The sequence below is a fragment of the Sminthopsis crassicaudata genome, chromosome 1 (genome assembly GCF_048593235.1).
Source record: "Sminthopsis crassicaudata isolate SCR6 chromosome 1, ASM4859323v1, whole genome shotgun sequence".
Classification (NCBI taxonomy): Eukaryota; Metazoa; Chordata; class Mammalia; order Dasyuromorphia; family Dasyuridae; genus Sminthopsis; species Sminthopsis crassicaudata.
Genome location: NC_133617.1, coordinates 757,062,942 through 757,078,407, shown reverse-complemented (window position 1 = coordinate 757,078,407; position 15,466 = coordinate 757,062,942). Strand labels below are relative to the sequence as shown.

At 38.2% G+C, this 15,466-nt stretch overlaps 1 long non-coding RNA gene across 3 annotated transcripts in view; it reads left to right on the top strand.

Moving 5' to 3' along the window:
• LOC141555990 (uncharacterized) overlaps positions 1 to 15,466 on the top strand; it is a 239,628-nt gene that overhangs the window by 219,084 nt on the left and 5,078 nt on the right. For all 3 annotated transcript variants that reach the window (XR_012486404.1, XR_012486405.1, XR_012486403.1), the window contains 2 exons: positions 11,638 to 11,787; positions 12,436 to 12,581. This is a non-coding gene — a long non-coding RNA (uncharacterized LOC141555990). The remainder of the gene's footprint in view (positions 1 to 11,637; positions 11,788 to 12,435; positions 12,582 to 15,466) is intronic.

The window sequence follows — 15,466 nt, the reverse complement described above, 5'->3', positions numbered from 1 at the left end:
GAAAAGAGAGACAAAGACAGACAGATAGCAGAGTCAGACATAGCAAGCTACAGCAAACAAGAGAGAGAGAATCCAACAAAGAAGGTGTCAGAGAGAAAGAGGGGGAGGGAAGGAAGGAAGAGGGAGAAGGAAAGGAAAAGGGAGAGGGAGAGGGAAAAACCATGGGAGAGATTAAAAAAAAAAAAAACAGAAAAAAAGAAATGAATGGATTATGTAGAATGTAGTTGATTTCCATTCAGTCTCCTTATGAAGAGGAAACCCCAAAACTCTGAAAAATTGAACATTAATTTCTGGCTTGGGAGAGAGATTTACAAACTAATATAGTTTCTCCATGCCTTATGATGTGTTTCTCTGCTCCTAGACAGTTTTAGGAAACCCGGATAGTAATCATGAAGAAGAAAATCACAGTATGCAAAAAATGCAGTTGTTAGATAACATTCTAGTCTAGGTGAAGAATAAAGTCACTCTCCCTTGTCTTTGCCCCTCCGAACCCCAATCTGGGAGGCTCTTGTAGATAATCTCTCCTGAATAATAGAAGGAACTTTCATTGGAAAGGAATAAAGGACACCTCCCTTAGGTGGGTATTTGTGGAGATTAAATGAAACTGGGGGAGAGGTGTTTTCCTTCAAATTTCAGTTTCCATTCTTAATCTATTTCTTTATGAAGGGCCTTTTTGTTCTCATCTACCCCACCTTGTAGAAAGGGTGTCCTTCGGAAAGAGCTTTTCTTTTTGCCTTTGAAGACTAGAGAAATGCTATTTCTTAGTACTTCTAGAGGCAGTAAAAACGAGGTTTGGTTTTGTTTAGATCAGAGTCTCCTTTTCTTGATCATTTGAGAAATGGATGAGCATTTAGTCTCCACAATTATGAAAATGAAACTGGAGAAATGAAACTTAATTTAGAAAATTGAAACTCACAAGGACTTCAAAGATTAATCATGGCCGGGGGTATCTTCCTCCAAGATTGAAAGAATGTAAGCTCCTTGGGGGCAGGGACTGGGTTTTGTTATCCGGGCTGGTAACCTGAGATTTGGAAGGAATATGTTTTTCTAGCCCTCAAGAGTTATCTTCCTCCTCCTAGAGTGTAAGCTCTAATTTAGGGGCAGGGGCTGGCTATGGAATGAGGGGTGGAGATTTCTGTCATATCCAATTAATGGAGGCTTAGGGTTGAGAGGGGCTTGTTCTTGACCATAGGAAAGGAAAAACTGCCCTAGACATCTGTTCTTGAAAGAATAGAAAATGCATCTTTCCCCCCCCCCCCTGAGGCTGGGGTTAAGTGACTTGCCCAGGGTCACACAGCTAGGAAGTGTTAAGTGTCTGAGGTCAGATTTGAACTGGGGTCCTCCTGAATTCAGAGCTGGTGCTCTATCCACTGCGCCACCTAGCTGCCACCTAGCTGCCCCCTAGAAAATACATCTTTCTTGCATTCATCAGTGAGTCAGTGGAGTTCTCGGGAAGATATTTTGTTCTTACAGTTGGGTTGCAAGTACAGAGAAGGCTCAGAGCTCTGAGTCGTTGCTGATTTGCGTGGAAATATTGATTTGTTCTTTTTTTGACCTGACTTGGTTTCCCTCTCTTTAGGTAACCTGGGGGCCTCCCTGATCCCACAGGTTTGCTATATTGGTGCTGGACTTTAATGTGGTTATTGGATCTGCTCAGTTCTGTTACACCTCAGAACTAGTGGCCTGAAGCAGGCTATCAGCCTCAGCCTCCCTGATAGCAGGAATTACAGGTGTGAGCAAGCCATCATTCTTGGTTAAGGAGCTTGTTAATAGGATTCTACTTTGGGTATGTATAGCTGTAGAAATGAAGCCATTATCCTCGCCCAGAAAGAGATGATAAACTGTAGAGAGCCAAGTGGTACAGGAGGTAGAGCACAGGGCTCAGGGTCAGGAAGAGCTGAGTTCAGAGCTAGGCTTAAAGACTTAATCTCTTTTTGCCTCAATTCCCTTAGCTGTAAAAAGGGGATGATAATAGCACCTCTAATCTAGTGTTGTCCTGAAGATCAAATGAGATCATGGCTGGAAAGTGTTTTGCACAATCCCCAGCACCTAGTAAGTACTATGTGAATGTTAGCTATTATTGTTGCTATTATTATTATTATATGACAGGGGCTAGAGTAATTCTGGAAAGCCTTATTGGAAGAGTAAGCTGAGCAGATCCCTGAAGAATGAGTAAAACTTAGGGCAGAAGGGAGAGGTTATTTCAGGGCAGGTAAATGACACAAGTAAAGACCCAGGTAAGATTGAACATGGCGGGTGTTGGGGAGATGTTGAGGAAATGAATTTGGTTGGATTAGAAGAGTTTATGTGAGGATGCTTCTGAGCGTGATGGGCTGGAGACAACTCTTTACATAGCTTGGGGTCCTGAGATTGGAGCTTATTTCCTTACCAGTGAGGCTGCTCCACTAATGCAACTGTGTTCCTTCCCGGCAGAACTTTCTGTTAAGAGCTGGCTTTTTGGCTACATTGAGGTCACAGATTTCAGCTTTCTGGCTGCATCATTTCCAATCCCCTTTTTGGAACGAGGTCAGCTTTTCTGACATGACATGTGTTCTTACTGCATGGTTCTATACACCATACTGTCCCACTGTCAGATAAACCATGTGATATAATATTTCCAAGGGCAATTTTTGGACAGATTCCCAGGAGACAGGCAGACGGTGTTTCCTTTTACCCTGTTCTTTGGCCAGCAAGTTTTGATTCCTTAGTAATTAGCTCCCTTTCTTTCTTGCCACAGAGCAAGTTTGAAATGGAAAGAAATGGTATAGTTACTTATGTTATCCTTTCAAAGCAATAATTACTAATACATCCACATATCGGGTCCTACAAAAAGTTGTTTGCCACTTTGGGCTGTACGGTGAGGGTGGGGAGCTATGGGAGGTAAAGTTAGAGAGCTTAGTGAGGGTCAGGCTATTGTTGAAAGCCGTGGTCAAGCTCCCTGCTAAGATAATCATGAAAGAGTCAAGGGTTAGATTAAGCAAACAAGTGAATTTGATTGAATGACATGAATAAAAATGTCTGAGATCCTTATGCTTAAGTTAGAAATCTGGTTCTTAGGGCATTACCTGGCACCAAATAGACATTTGATGGATATCGCCTGAATCAGAAATCTCTTTATGAGAGCGTGCTACTATTTAGTATTCCTGCAGCTATCAGTTTGGGCCAAAAACTCCTTGGTGCTTCAGACCTTCCTCTGCTTCCATCTTGTAGGTTACCTGGTTCCCTCTTCATCTGGAGCTAAGTGCATCTCTGATGCTTGTAGTTGTTTGAAGGGGCTAGTGGTGAGGCAGACTTTCCTCTAGACAACTGGAGGGCTTTTTTGTTTAACCTCCTTCCTCTGGCCTTTTCATCTCTGATTCTCTTCCCTCCTGGATTTGATCTTGCTCTCTTGCCTTCCTTTTAAAGACTAAACCATGCTAACCATATAAAACAAGCATTAACTTCCAGGCACCAAAGTGCCAAATAGTCATTCTGTGAATTTCATCTTTGAAACGAGGTTAACTCAGTGATATCCTGGATAAGAAAAGTGTCATATGTTTTCTTTCTTTCTTTTCCCCAATTCATTTTGAGAGTTTTTAAATTGCTTGGAGTAAAATTTGCTGCAAGTCAGTGGATGGTGTTGCCTGCCTTTCATAAGTGTGCCTCTGGGCCACTAACTACCTCTGTGCAAATAAGGGTACAACGTACCCCTGTACAAATAACTACCACTGTGCAAATAATTATAGATGTATGGAAATAACAACATGTGGTGAAATATATATATATATATATATATATATATATATATATATATATATATATATATATATATATATATATATATCTGTACCAATAAGTGTAGCTCTGCGGAAATACGTGTACCTCTGTGGGAATAACTGTACCTGTCTGCAAATAACTACCTCTGTGCAAATAATTATACCTGTATTCAAATAATTATCTCTGTGCAAATAAGTATACCTTTGTGCAAATACGTGTCCCTGTGTGTAAATATGTGTTCCTCTGTGTAAATAAGTGTACCTCTGTGCAAATAACTATACCCCTATGGAAATAACTGCCTCTGTGCAATAAGTGTACCTCTGTGGAAATAAGTGTACCTTGGTGTAACTAACTATGTCTGTGCAGATAATTACACCTCAATGGAAATAACGAACTTTGTGCAAAGAAGGGTATCTCTGTGGAAAGAAGTGTACCTTTGGTGAAAAGAACTACCCCTGTGTAAATAATTATAACTTTATGGAAATAACTACCTGTGTGCAATTAAGCGTCCTTCTGTGGAAATAATGTATATTCTATATGATGTATAAAAATATATTTATTTATTTATAGGATATATATATATATGTAATATAAATAGATAGATATGGTTTCAATACATTATTTTATGATTAACTATCAGCAAATACTTGATTTGGATATCGATTTTAGATACTTTTATACATTGGGTCATGGCAAAATTCCTCAGCAAAAAGGGTTGTGAGAGGGAATAGTTTAAGAAGCTCTGAATTTAGTCTGCCATTCTATTTTACAGCTGGAAGTTGCAATCTTGAGAAAATGGGTGGTTTTGTATTAGTTGTTCAGGTACCCTGATTGGCACAGATGTAGTTATTTGCAGAGAGATACACTTATTTGCAGAGAGATACACTTTTTTGCACAGAGGTAGTTATTTCTATGCAGGTATAATTATCTGCACAGAGGTAGTTATTTGCACAGAGGTACACATCTTTACACAGAGGTAGTTATTTCCACACAGGTATCATTATTTGCACAGAGTTACACTTATGTACATAGAGGTACAGTTATTCGCACACAAAGGTGCACTTATTTGAACACAGGTACACTTATTTACAGAGATGTGCAAGTATTTGCACACAGGTATACTTATTTACACACAGGTACACATATTTGCACAAAGGTGCCCAAACACAACATTAAGCCTAAAACCTAACCCTAAACTCACAAAATGAGTTGCTGTTACTATTGTTGTATATGTAGGTCTTTTTCTTTCTTTTAAAAAAAAATCTCTCTGGACTTTGGACACTCCCATCAAGGGAAGGCTGAGAAATCCCGAAGCCCCTGTCCTCCTGCTTCTGTTCCCCAAAGGACTGCTGCAGGTTTGTGCTGGGTGTGTTCAAGTATTGCCTGCCTTGTTTAGGGAGGGCGGCATTTCCATTATGGGAGTCTGGATAGTTCAGAATTGTTCTGGTCCCTCATTCCCATGAAGCATACTTTCCCTGAGGATTTTCTAAGTTATCTTGGGGGTCAAAGTTGTTTTACTGTTTACTTTTATTGGGTTTCCCTTCCCCAAGTCATTTTGGGAGAGAATTTTTACATTGCTTGGAGGGAATTTGGCTGCAGGTCTTGGGAGGGTGTCACCTGCCTTTTTCCCCTGCTTTTTACCCCTGAGTCTCTGGATTTGTTTAATGAACCATTAAAATCCCAGAAGCTCAAGTGCTAAAACCAGAAATGTGTTTACCAGTAGCCTAGAGGGAGCCCTTCATTTCAGTGAGGACATGAATGCAAAGAAATGTGAATTTGTTGCCTGAGGTCTCACAGCTAAGCTTGAAGAACTCTTCTACAGCAGTAAAGAATTTCCTGAAAAGGGGGTGAGTCTTTTATCCTCAGTAGACCATATATTGCAACTTTATATAGTCTGAACCCAATTTCCAAATGTCTCCTCCTAGAAATTCTTAATATTTGTTGTAACAAATTGGTTTGTTCTGTGCACCCTTACATTGAGTTTGCTGTTCACAGAAAGCCCCTAGCAGAAGGGGACTCTGGGTATCACCTAGTCCAAAGCTTCTTAACCTGCGTGTTGTAACTCCTAAAGGGATCAGGTAACTCAATATAGGGTCACAAAAATTAATATTCCACCATTATTTAATTCTGTCTGTAGAAAGAATTCCATCTCAGGTGTATGAACATTTGCTTTGGCAAAAATGAAAAAATTACGAATATAGTTAAGATATATATATACATATATATATATATACACATATATATATAATGTATCAATATATGTATAATTAATTCTAGGAAATATATGTGATAAAAATATATACATAATTTTAAAAATATATTATTTAATAATTTACTCTCAGGCAATACTTGATTTGCATATCTATTTTAAACTTAAGGACATGGAAAAATTCCTCAGCAAACAGGGCATTTAGAGGGAAAAGCTTAAGAAGCTTTGATTTAGTCTACCATTCTCTTTTATAGAGGGCAGTTGTAATCTTGAGAAATGGGGTGGTTTTCCCAAAGCCTTTTATGGGGTGAGGGGTCTGACTGGCTTTGGAGGAAGAAACCTTTCACTTCCCATTCCGGTCTCCAGTTCCATTTTCAGTATCATGTCGAAGTTACAACATTAAAAAAGATTATTTCCTTGCATTTTCAATTTGCAATTGTCTCCCCCTGTCCCTCCCAAACCCACATTTGGAAGTGTCAACATTTGTTAAATATATGTGAAACCATACAAAACATACTTGCATGTATCAATTTTTTTCTCTGTAGGTGGACAGCATTTCCCTTCAGAAGACCTTCACAGTTAATTGAAATTTCCTGTAACTGGGAAGAACTTAGCCATTCTTCTTCACTCTTCTAATTTTGCTGTACCCGTATATATTCCCTTGGTTCTTCTCTTCAGTCAGCATGAGTTCCTGTCAATTTTTCCTATTTTTAAAAATCATCTTGTTCATTATTTCTTCAGGCACAATGATATTCCATTACATTCATATTGCACAACTTCATCACCCCTAGCCCAATGGATTGGGATCCCTTCAGTTGGCAGCTCTTTGCCAGCACAAAATGAGTTGTTGTTACTATTGTTGTATATATAGGGCTTTTTGTTTCTTTAAAAAAAAAATATCTCTGTGGTTTGGACACTCCCTTCCAGGGTTGGCTGAGAGCTCCTGAATGCCCCTCCCCCTGTTTGTGTTGCCCCAGGGCCTCTTCTGGGCTTGTGCAGGATGTGGTCAACTATTGGATGCCTTGGTCAGGGAGGGCGGGACTTCTGGTGTGGGAGTCTGGATTGTTCTGGAACTTTCTGGCACCTCAGTGTAAGGAAGCAGACTTTCTGTGAGGGCCTTTTCATTCTATTGAGGGGCAATGTTGTTTCTGTCTTCACTTTTATCTGGTTTTCCTCTCCACAAGTTACTTTGAGAGAGAATTTTGAAATTGTTGTGGGGAAATTTTCCTCAAGGGCTGGGAGAGTGTGGGCTGCCTTCCTCCCACTTTTTCCCTCAGGCTCTGGCTTTGTTGAATGAACCATTAAAACCAGAGGGCTTTCTAAATGGTTTTGGGGGGTGCAATGTTGTTTCTGTCTTCACTTTTGTCCGTTTTTTTCCCCTCCCCAAGTCATTTTGAGAGAAAATTTTTAAATTGGTTGAGGGAATTTTCCTGCAGGTCTTGGGAAGGTGTCACCTGCCTTTTTCCCCAAAAAATTTTCCCCTCAGATTCTGGGTTTATTTAGTGAACCCTTAAAATCCCAGAAGCACAAATGCTAAAAGCAGAAGTGTCTTTACCAATAGTGTATGGGGAGCCCTTCATTTCAGTGAGGACATTACTGCAAAGAAACGTGAGCAGTGCTGTGGCAGGGAATCCTGGAGAACTCTTCTACAGCAGCAGTAAAGAATTTCCTGAAAAGGGGGTAAGGCTTTTCAAACCCCAGTAGACCACATAATGCAACTTTATGAGGACTGAACCCAACTTCCAACCCTGTCCTTGCAGAAATGCTTAATGTTGGCTGTAACACTTTGGTTTGTTTCTGTGCATCATTACATTGAGTTTGCAAGTCACTGAAACCACCCTCAGCAGAAAGGGACTCGGGGTATCACCTAGTCAAAAGCTTCTTAAACTGTGAGTTGTAACCCCAATGAGGTCAGGTAACTGAATAGACGGGATTCCTCCAGTATTTAATTCTGCACGTAAAAAAAAAAATCCTTCTCATGTGTATGAACATGTCCCTTTTCATAAATGATAAAATCATATATATACACACACACATATATATGTGATGTATAGGTCTTTTTCTTTCTTTTAAAAAATGTCTTTGGGGTTTGGACAATGCCATCCAGGATAGGCTGAAAACTCCTGAAATCCCATGTCCTCCTGCTTTTTTTTTTACGCTAAGGCCTGGTGTGGGTTTGTGCTGGATCTGCTCAAGTATTGGACCCCTTGTTCAGGGAAGGCAGAAGTTGTGGTGTAGGATTCTGGATTGTTCTGGTCCCTCATTCCCAGGAAGCAGATTTTACCTGAGGGCTTTCTAAATTGTCTTGGGGGACAATGTTGTTTCACTCTTCCCTTTTTGGGGCTTTCCTATGTCCAATTCATTTTGAGAAAGAGTTTTTAAATTGCTTGGAGGAAAAGTTGCTGCAAGTCGGTGGATGGTGTTGCCTGCCTTTCATAAGTGTACCTCTTTGCAAGTAACTACCTCTGTGCAAATAAATGTACCCCTGTCCAAATAACTACCACTGTGCAAATAATTATACATGTATGGAAATAACTACCTCTGTGGAAATAATTATACCTATGTATAAATAAATGTACCTCTGTGGAAATAAGTATACCTCTCTGGAAATAATTGTACCTCAGGACAAATAATTGTATCTCTCTGCATTTAACTGTACCTCTTTACAGATCAATGTACTCCTGTGTAAAGAGCTGTACCTCTTTGCAAATAAATTTACCTCTGTGCAAATAAGTGTACCTCTGTGTAAATCCTAGTACCACTTTGCAAATAAATGTGCCTCTATGTCAATAATGATACCTCTGTGCAAATAATTGTTACTGTATAACAATAACTACTTTTGTGCAAATAAGTGTACCTCTTCATAAAAAAGTGTACCTCTGTGCAAATAACTGTACCTCTATGGAAATAACTACCTCTGTGCAAATAACTGTACCTCTGTGTAAATAATTGGACATCTTTGCAAATAAATGTACCTCTATATAAATAAGTGTACCTCTGTGCAAATAACTGTACCTCTATGGAAATAACTGCCTCTGTGCAATAAGTGTACTGCTGTGGAAATAAGTGTACCTTTGTGCAACTATGTTTGTGCAGATAATTACACCTGAATGGAAATAGTGAACTTTATGCATAGAAGGGTATCTCTATGGAAAGAAGTGTATCTCTCTCTGCAAATAATGATACCTCTGTGCAAATAAGTGTGCCTCTGTGTAAATAAGTGTACCTCTGTTGAAAAGAACTACCCCTGTGCACATAATTATAACTTTATGGAAATAATAACCTGTGTGCAATTAAGTGTACCTCTGTGGAAATAATGTATATTTATATGATGTATAAAAATATATTTATTTATAAGATATATGTATATATATACATATATAAACATATACACATACAAATATGTGATATAAATATATAAATGTGTTTTAAATACATTATTTTATGATTAACTATCGGCAAATACTTGATTAGGATATTTATTTTAGATACTTTTATACCTTGGGTAATGGAAAAATTCCTCAGCAAAAAGGATTGTGAGAAGGAAAAGTTTAAGAAACTTTGAATTAATCTACCATTGTATTTTACAGCTGGAAGTTGCAATCTTGAGAAAATGGGTGGTTTAGGGTTAGTTGTTCAGGTATCCTTATTTACACAGATGTAGTTATTTGCACAGAGGTACACTTATTTACAGAGAGATTCAATATTTGCAGATATATACACTTTTTTGCACAGAGGAACACTTTTTTGCACAGTGATAGTTATTTCCATGCAGGTATAATTATCTGCACAGAGGTACATCTTTACACAGAGGTATTTATTTCCCCACAGGGATAATTATTTGCACAGTGGTACACTTATTTGCAAGAGGTAGTTATTTGCACAGAAGTACACTTATTTGAATAGAGGTACAGTTATTTACACAGATGTACAAGTATTTGCCCACAGGTACTCATATTTGCACAAAGGTGTCCAAACAGAACATTATTCCTAAACCCTAAGCCTAAAGTCACAAAATGAATTACTATTGTTGTATATATAGGTCTTTTTCTTTCTTTTAAAAAAAATCTCTCTGGTGTTTGGACACTCCCATCAAGGGAAGGCTGAGAGATCCTGAAGCCCCCGTCCTGCTGCTTCTGTTCCCCAAAGGACTGCTGCAGGTTTGTGCTGGGTGTGCTCTCCTTTTGGCTGCCTTGGTTAGGGAGGGTGGGATTTCTGTTGTGGGAGTTTGGACTGTTTGGGATTGTTCTGGTCCCTCATTCCAATGAAGCCGACTTTACGGGAGGTTTTTGTAAATTATCTTGGGGGTCAATTTTGTTTCACTAGTTACTTTTATTGTTTCCCTACCCCAATTCATTTTGGGAAAGAACATTTAAATTGCTTGGAGGGAATTTGGCTGCAAGTCTTGGGGGTATCACCTGACTTGGGGGTATCACCCTGCCATTTCTTCCTCAGACCCTGGGCTTGTTTAATGAACCATTAAATTCCCAGAACATGAGTGTTAAAACCAGAAATATCTTTACCAATAGCCTAGAGTGAGCCCTTCATTTCAGTGAGGACATTACTGCAACGAAACCTGGATTTGTTGCCTGGGGACTCAGAGCTAATTAGCAGCAATGCTGTGGCAGGCAACCTTGGAGAACTCTTCTACTCTAGCAGTAAAGAATTTGATGAAAAGTGGGTTAGTCTTATATCCTCAGTAGAATACATATTGCAACTTCATAATGTCGGAAGCCAACTTCCAACCCTCTCCTTTTAGAAATCCTTAATGTTGGCTGTAACAGCTTGGTTTGCTCTGTGCATCCTTACAATGAGTTTGCAGGTCACTGAAATCCCCTAGCAGAAAGGGCCTCTGGGTATCACCTAGTCCAAAGGTGCTTAAACTGTGGGTTGTAACCCCTAATGCGGTCAGGTAACTGAATAGTGGGGTCATAAAATTAATATTGCACCAATATTTAAGTCTTTAGATAAAAAGATATCCATCTCATGTGTATGAACATTTTCTTTCTCATAAATGATAAAATTGTGAATATAGCACATATATATACATATTTATATAATGTATGAATATATATTTATTTATTTCTAGGATATATATGTGATAAAAATATATACATAATTTTTAAAAATATATTATTTAATGATTTACTCTCTGGCAATACTTGATTTGCATATCAATTTTAAACTTTCAGACATGGAAAAATTCCTCAGCAAAAAGGGCTGTGAGAGGGAAAAGTTTAAGAAGCTTTGATTTTGTCTACCATTCTATTTTATAGAGGGCAGTTGTAATCTTGAGAAATGGGGTGGTTTTCCCAAGGGCTTTTATGGGGTGAGGGACTGGCTTTGGAGGAAGAAACCTTTCACTTCCCATTCCGGTCTCCAATTCCATTTTCAGTATAATGTCGAAGTTATAATCTTGAGAAATTGGGTGGTTTTCCCAAGGGTTTACATGGGTTTAGTGGTACGACTGGCCTTTGCAGGAAGAAACTTTCACTTCACATTCCAGTCTCCAGTTGCATTTGCAGTAAAGAATATTAATTATTTCCTTGCATTTTCAGTTCCCAGTTGTCTCCCCCTGTCTCTCCCAATCCCACAGTAGAAAAAGTCAACATTTGTTAAATATATGTGAAACCATGCAATATATACTTCCATCTATCAATATGTCTCTACAGGTAGATAGCATTGCCCTTCAGAAGACCTTCACATTTAATTGATATTTCCTGGAACTCCGAAGAACTTCCCCATTGATGTTTTGTCTTCCACTCATTTTGCTGTACCCGCATATATTCCTAGGTTCTGCTCTTCAGTCAGCATGACTTCCTGTAAGTTTTCCACATTTAAATTAATTTGTTCATTGTTTGTTCAGGCACAATGACATTCCATTACATTCATATTCCACAAGTAAATCACCTCTTTCCCAATGGATGGGGATCTTCCCAGGTGGCACCTCTTTACCACCAAAAAATCAGTTGCTGCAACTATTGTATATATAGGTCTTTTTCTTTCTTTAAAAAAAAAATCTCTCTGATGTTTGGACACTCCCATCAAGGGAAGGCTGGGACATCCTGAAGCCACCGTCCTCCTGATTCTATTCCCCAAAGGACTGCTGCAGGTTTGTGCCTGATGTGGTCACCTATAGTCTGCCTTGGTTAGGGAGGGCGGCATTTCCTTTGTAGGGGTCTGGATTGTTCTGGTCCCTCATTCCCATGAAGCAGACTTTCCCTCAGGATTTTCTAAATTATCTTGGGGGTCAATGTTGTTTCACTCTTCCCTTTTATCTGGTTTTCCCCTCTGCAAATCATTTTGAGAGAAAATTTTTAACTTGGTTTGAGGGAATTTTGCTGTAGGTGTTGGGAAGGTGTCACCTGCCTTTTCCCCCCACCATTTCCCCCTCAGACCTTGGCTTTGTTTAATGAATCATTAAAATCCCAGAAGCACGAGTGCTAAAACCAGAACTGTCTTTGCCCTAGAGTTAGCCCTTCATTTCAGTGAGGACATTACTGCAACAAAACCTGGATTTGTTTCCTGAGGTCTCACAACTAATTAGCAGCAGTGCTGTGGGAGGGAATCCTGGAGAACTCTTCTACAGCAGAAGTAAAGAATTTCCTGAAAATAGGTAAGTCTTTTATCCTCAGTAGAACATATATTGCAACTTTATTTTTTTTTTATTTTTTTTTTACTTAATAATTTTTATTATATATATATTTTTATAATATTATCCCTTGTATTCATTTTTCCAAATTATCCCCCCCTCCCTCTATTCCCTCCCCCAGATGAGAGGCAATCCCATACATTTTACATGTGTTACAATATAGTCTAGGTACAATACATGTGTGTGAATATCATTTTCTTGTTGCACAATAAACATTAGATTCCGAAGGTACATGCAACCTGGGCAGACAGATATTAGTGCTAACAATTTACATTCACTTCCCAGTGTTTCTTCTCTGGGTGTAGCTACCTCTGTCCATCATTGATCAACTGGAAGTGAGCTGGTTTTTCTTTATGTTGAAGATTTCCACTTCCATCAGAATACATCCTCATACAGTATTGTTGTTGAAGTGTACAGTGATCTTCTGGTTCTGCTCATTTCACTCAGCATCAGTTGAATTAAGTCTCTCCAGGCCTCTCTGTATTCCTCCTGCTGGTCATTTCTTACAGAGCAATAATATTCCATAACCTTCATATACCATAATTTACCCAACCATTCTCCAACTGATGGACATCCATTCATCTTCCAGTTTCTAGCTACAACAAAAAGAGCTGCCACAAACATTTTGGCACATATATGTCTCTTTCCGCTCTTTAGTATTTCTTTGGGATATAATCCCAGTAGTAGCGCTGCTGGGTCAAAGGGTATGCACAGTTTGATAACTTTTTGGGCATAATTCCAGATTGCTCTCCAGAATGGCTGGATTCTTTCACAACTCCACCAGCAATGTATTAGTGTCCCAGTTTCCCCACATCCCCTCCAACATTCATCATTATTTGTTCCTGTCATCTTAGCCAATCTGACAGGTGTGTAGTGGTATCTCAGAGTGGTCTTAATTTGCATTTCTCTGATCAGTAGTGATTTGGAACACTCTTTCATGTGAGTGGATATAGTTTCAATTTCTTCCTCTGAGAATTGTCTGTTCATATCCTTTGACCATTTATCAATTGGAGAATGGTTCGGTTTCTTATAAATTAGGGTCAGTTCTCTATATATTTTGGAAATGAGACCTTTGTCAGAACCTTTGTTTTTAAAAATATTTTCCCAATTTGTTACTTCCCTTCTAATCTTGTTTGCATTAGTATTATTTGTACAGAAACTTTTTAGTTTGATGTAATCAAAATCTTCTATTTTGTGATCAATAATGACCTCTAGTTCTCCTCTGGTCATAAATTCCTTCCTTCCTCCTCCACAAGTCTGAGAGGTAGATTATCCTCTGTTCCTCTAATCTATTTATTATCTCCCTCTTTATGCCTAAATCATGGACCCATTTTGATCTTATCTTGGTATATGGTGTTAAGTGTGGATCCATATCTAATTTCTGCCATACTAATTTCCAGTTTTCCCAACAGTTTTTTCCGAATAATGAATTTTTATCCCTAATGTTGGTATCTTTGGGTTTGTCAAAGATTAGGTTGCTATATATGTACCCTTTTTTGTCCTTTGTATCTAATCTGTTCCACTGATCTACCGGTCTATTTCGTAGCCAATACCAAATGGTTTTGGTGACTGCTGCTATATAATATAGCTTTAGATCAGGTACACTTAGACCACCTTCCTCTGACTTTTTTTTCATTAGTTCCCTTGCAATTCTCGACCTTTTATTCTTCCATATGAATTTTGTTGTTATTTTTTCTAGGTCATTGAAATAGTTTCTTGGGAGTCTGATTGGTATAGCACTAAATAAATAGATTAGTTTGGGGAGTATTGTCATCTTTATTATATTCGCTCGGCCTATCCAAGAGCACTGAATGTCTTTCCAATTATTTAAATCTGATTTTATTTTTGTGGCAAGTGTTTTGTAGTTTTTCTCATATAATTCCTGACTTTTCTTTGGTAGATGGATTCCCAAATACTTTATACTCTCAACATTTGTTTGGAATGGAATTTCTCTTTGTATCTCTTGCTGTTGCATTTTGTTAGTGATATATAAAAATGCCGAGGATTTATGTGGATTTATTTTGTATCCTGCCACTTTGTTGAAATTTTGAATTATTTCTAGTAGCTTTTTAGCAGAGTCTTTGGGGTTCTCTAAGTATACCATCATGTCATCTGCAAAAAGTGATAGTTTAATTTCCTCATTTCCTACTCTAATTCCTTGAATCTCTTTCTCGGCTCTTATTGCCGAGGCTAGCGTTTCTAGTACTATATTGAATAGTAATGGTGATAGTGGGCAACCTTGTTTCACTCCTGATCTTACTGGGAAAGGTTGCAGTTTATTTCTATTGCATATTATGCTTACTGAAGGTCTTAAATATATGCTCCTGATTATTCTAAGGAATAGTCCATTTATTCCTATACTCTCAAGAGTTTTTAGTAGGAATGGATGTTGGATTTTGTCAAATGCTTTTTCTGCATCTATTGAGATGATCATATGGTTCTTATTAATTTGATTATTAATATGGTCAATTATATTAATAGTTTTCCTAATATTAAACCAGCCCTGCATTCCTGGAATAAATCCTACTTGATCATAGTGTATTATCCTGGAGATGATTTTCTGAAGTCTTTTTGCTAATATCTTATTTAAGATTTTAGCATCAATATTCATTAAGGAAAGTGGTCTATAATTTTCTTTCTCAGTTTTCGATCTACCTGGTTTAGGTATCAGTACCATGTCTGTGTCATAAAAGGAGTTTGGTAGGACTCCTTCATCCCCTATTTTTTCAAATAGTTTATATAACATTGAGGCTAATTGTTCTTTAAATGTTTGGTAGAATTCACATGTGAATCCATCTGGCCCTGGGGATTTTTTCCTGGGGAGTTGATTAATAGCTTGTTCTATTTCT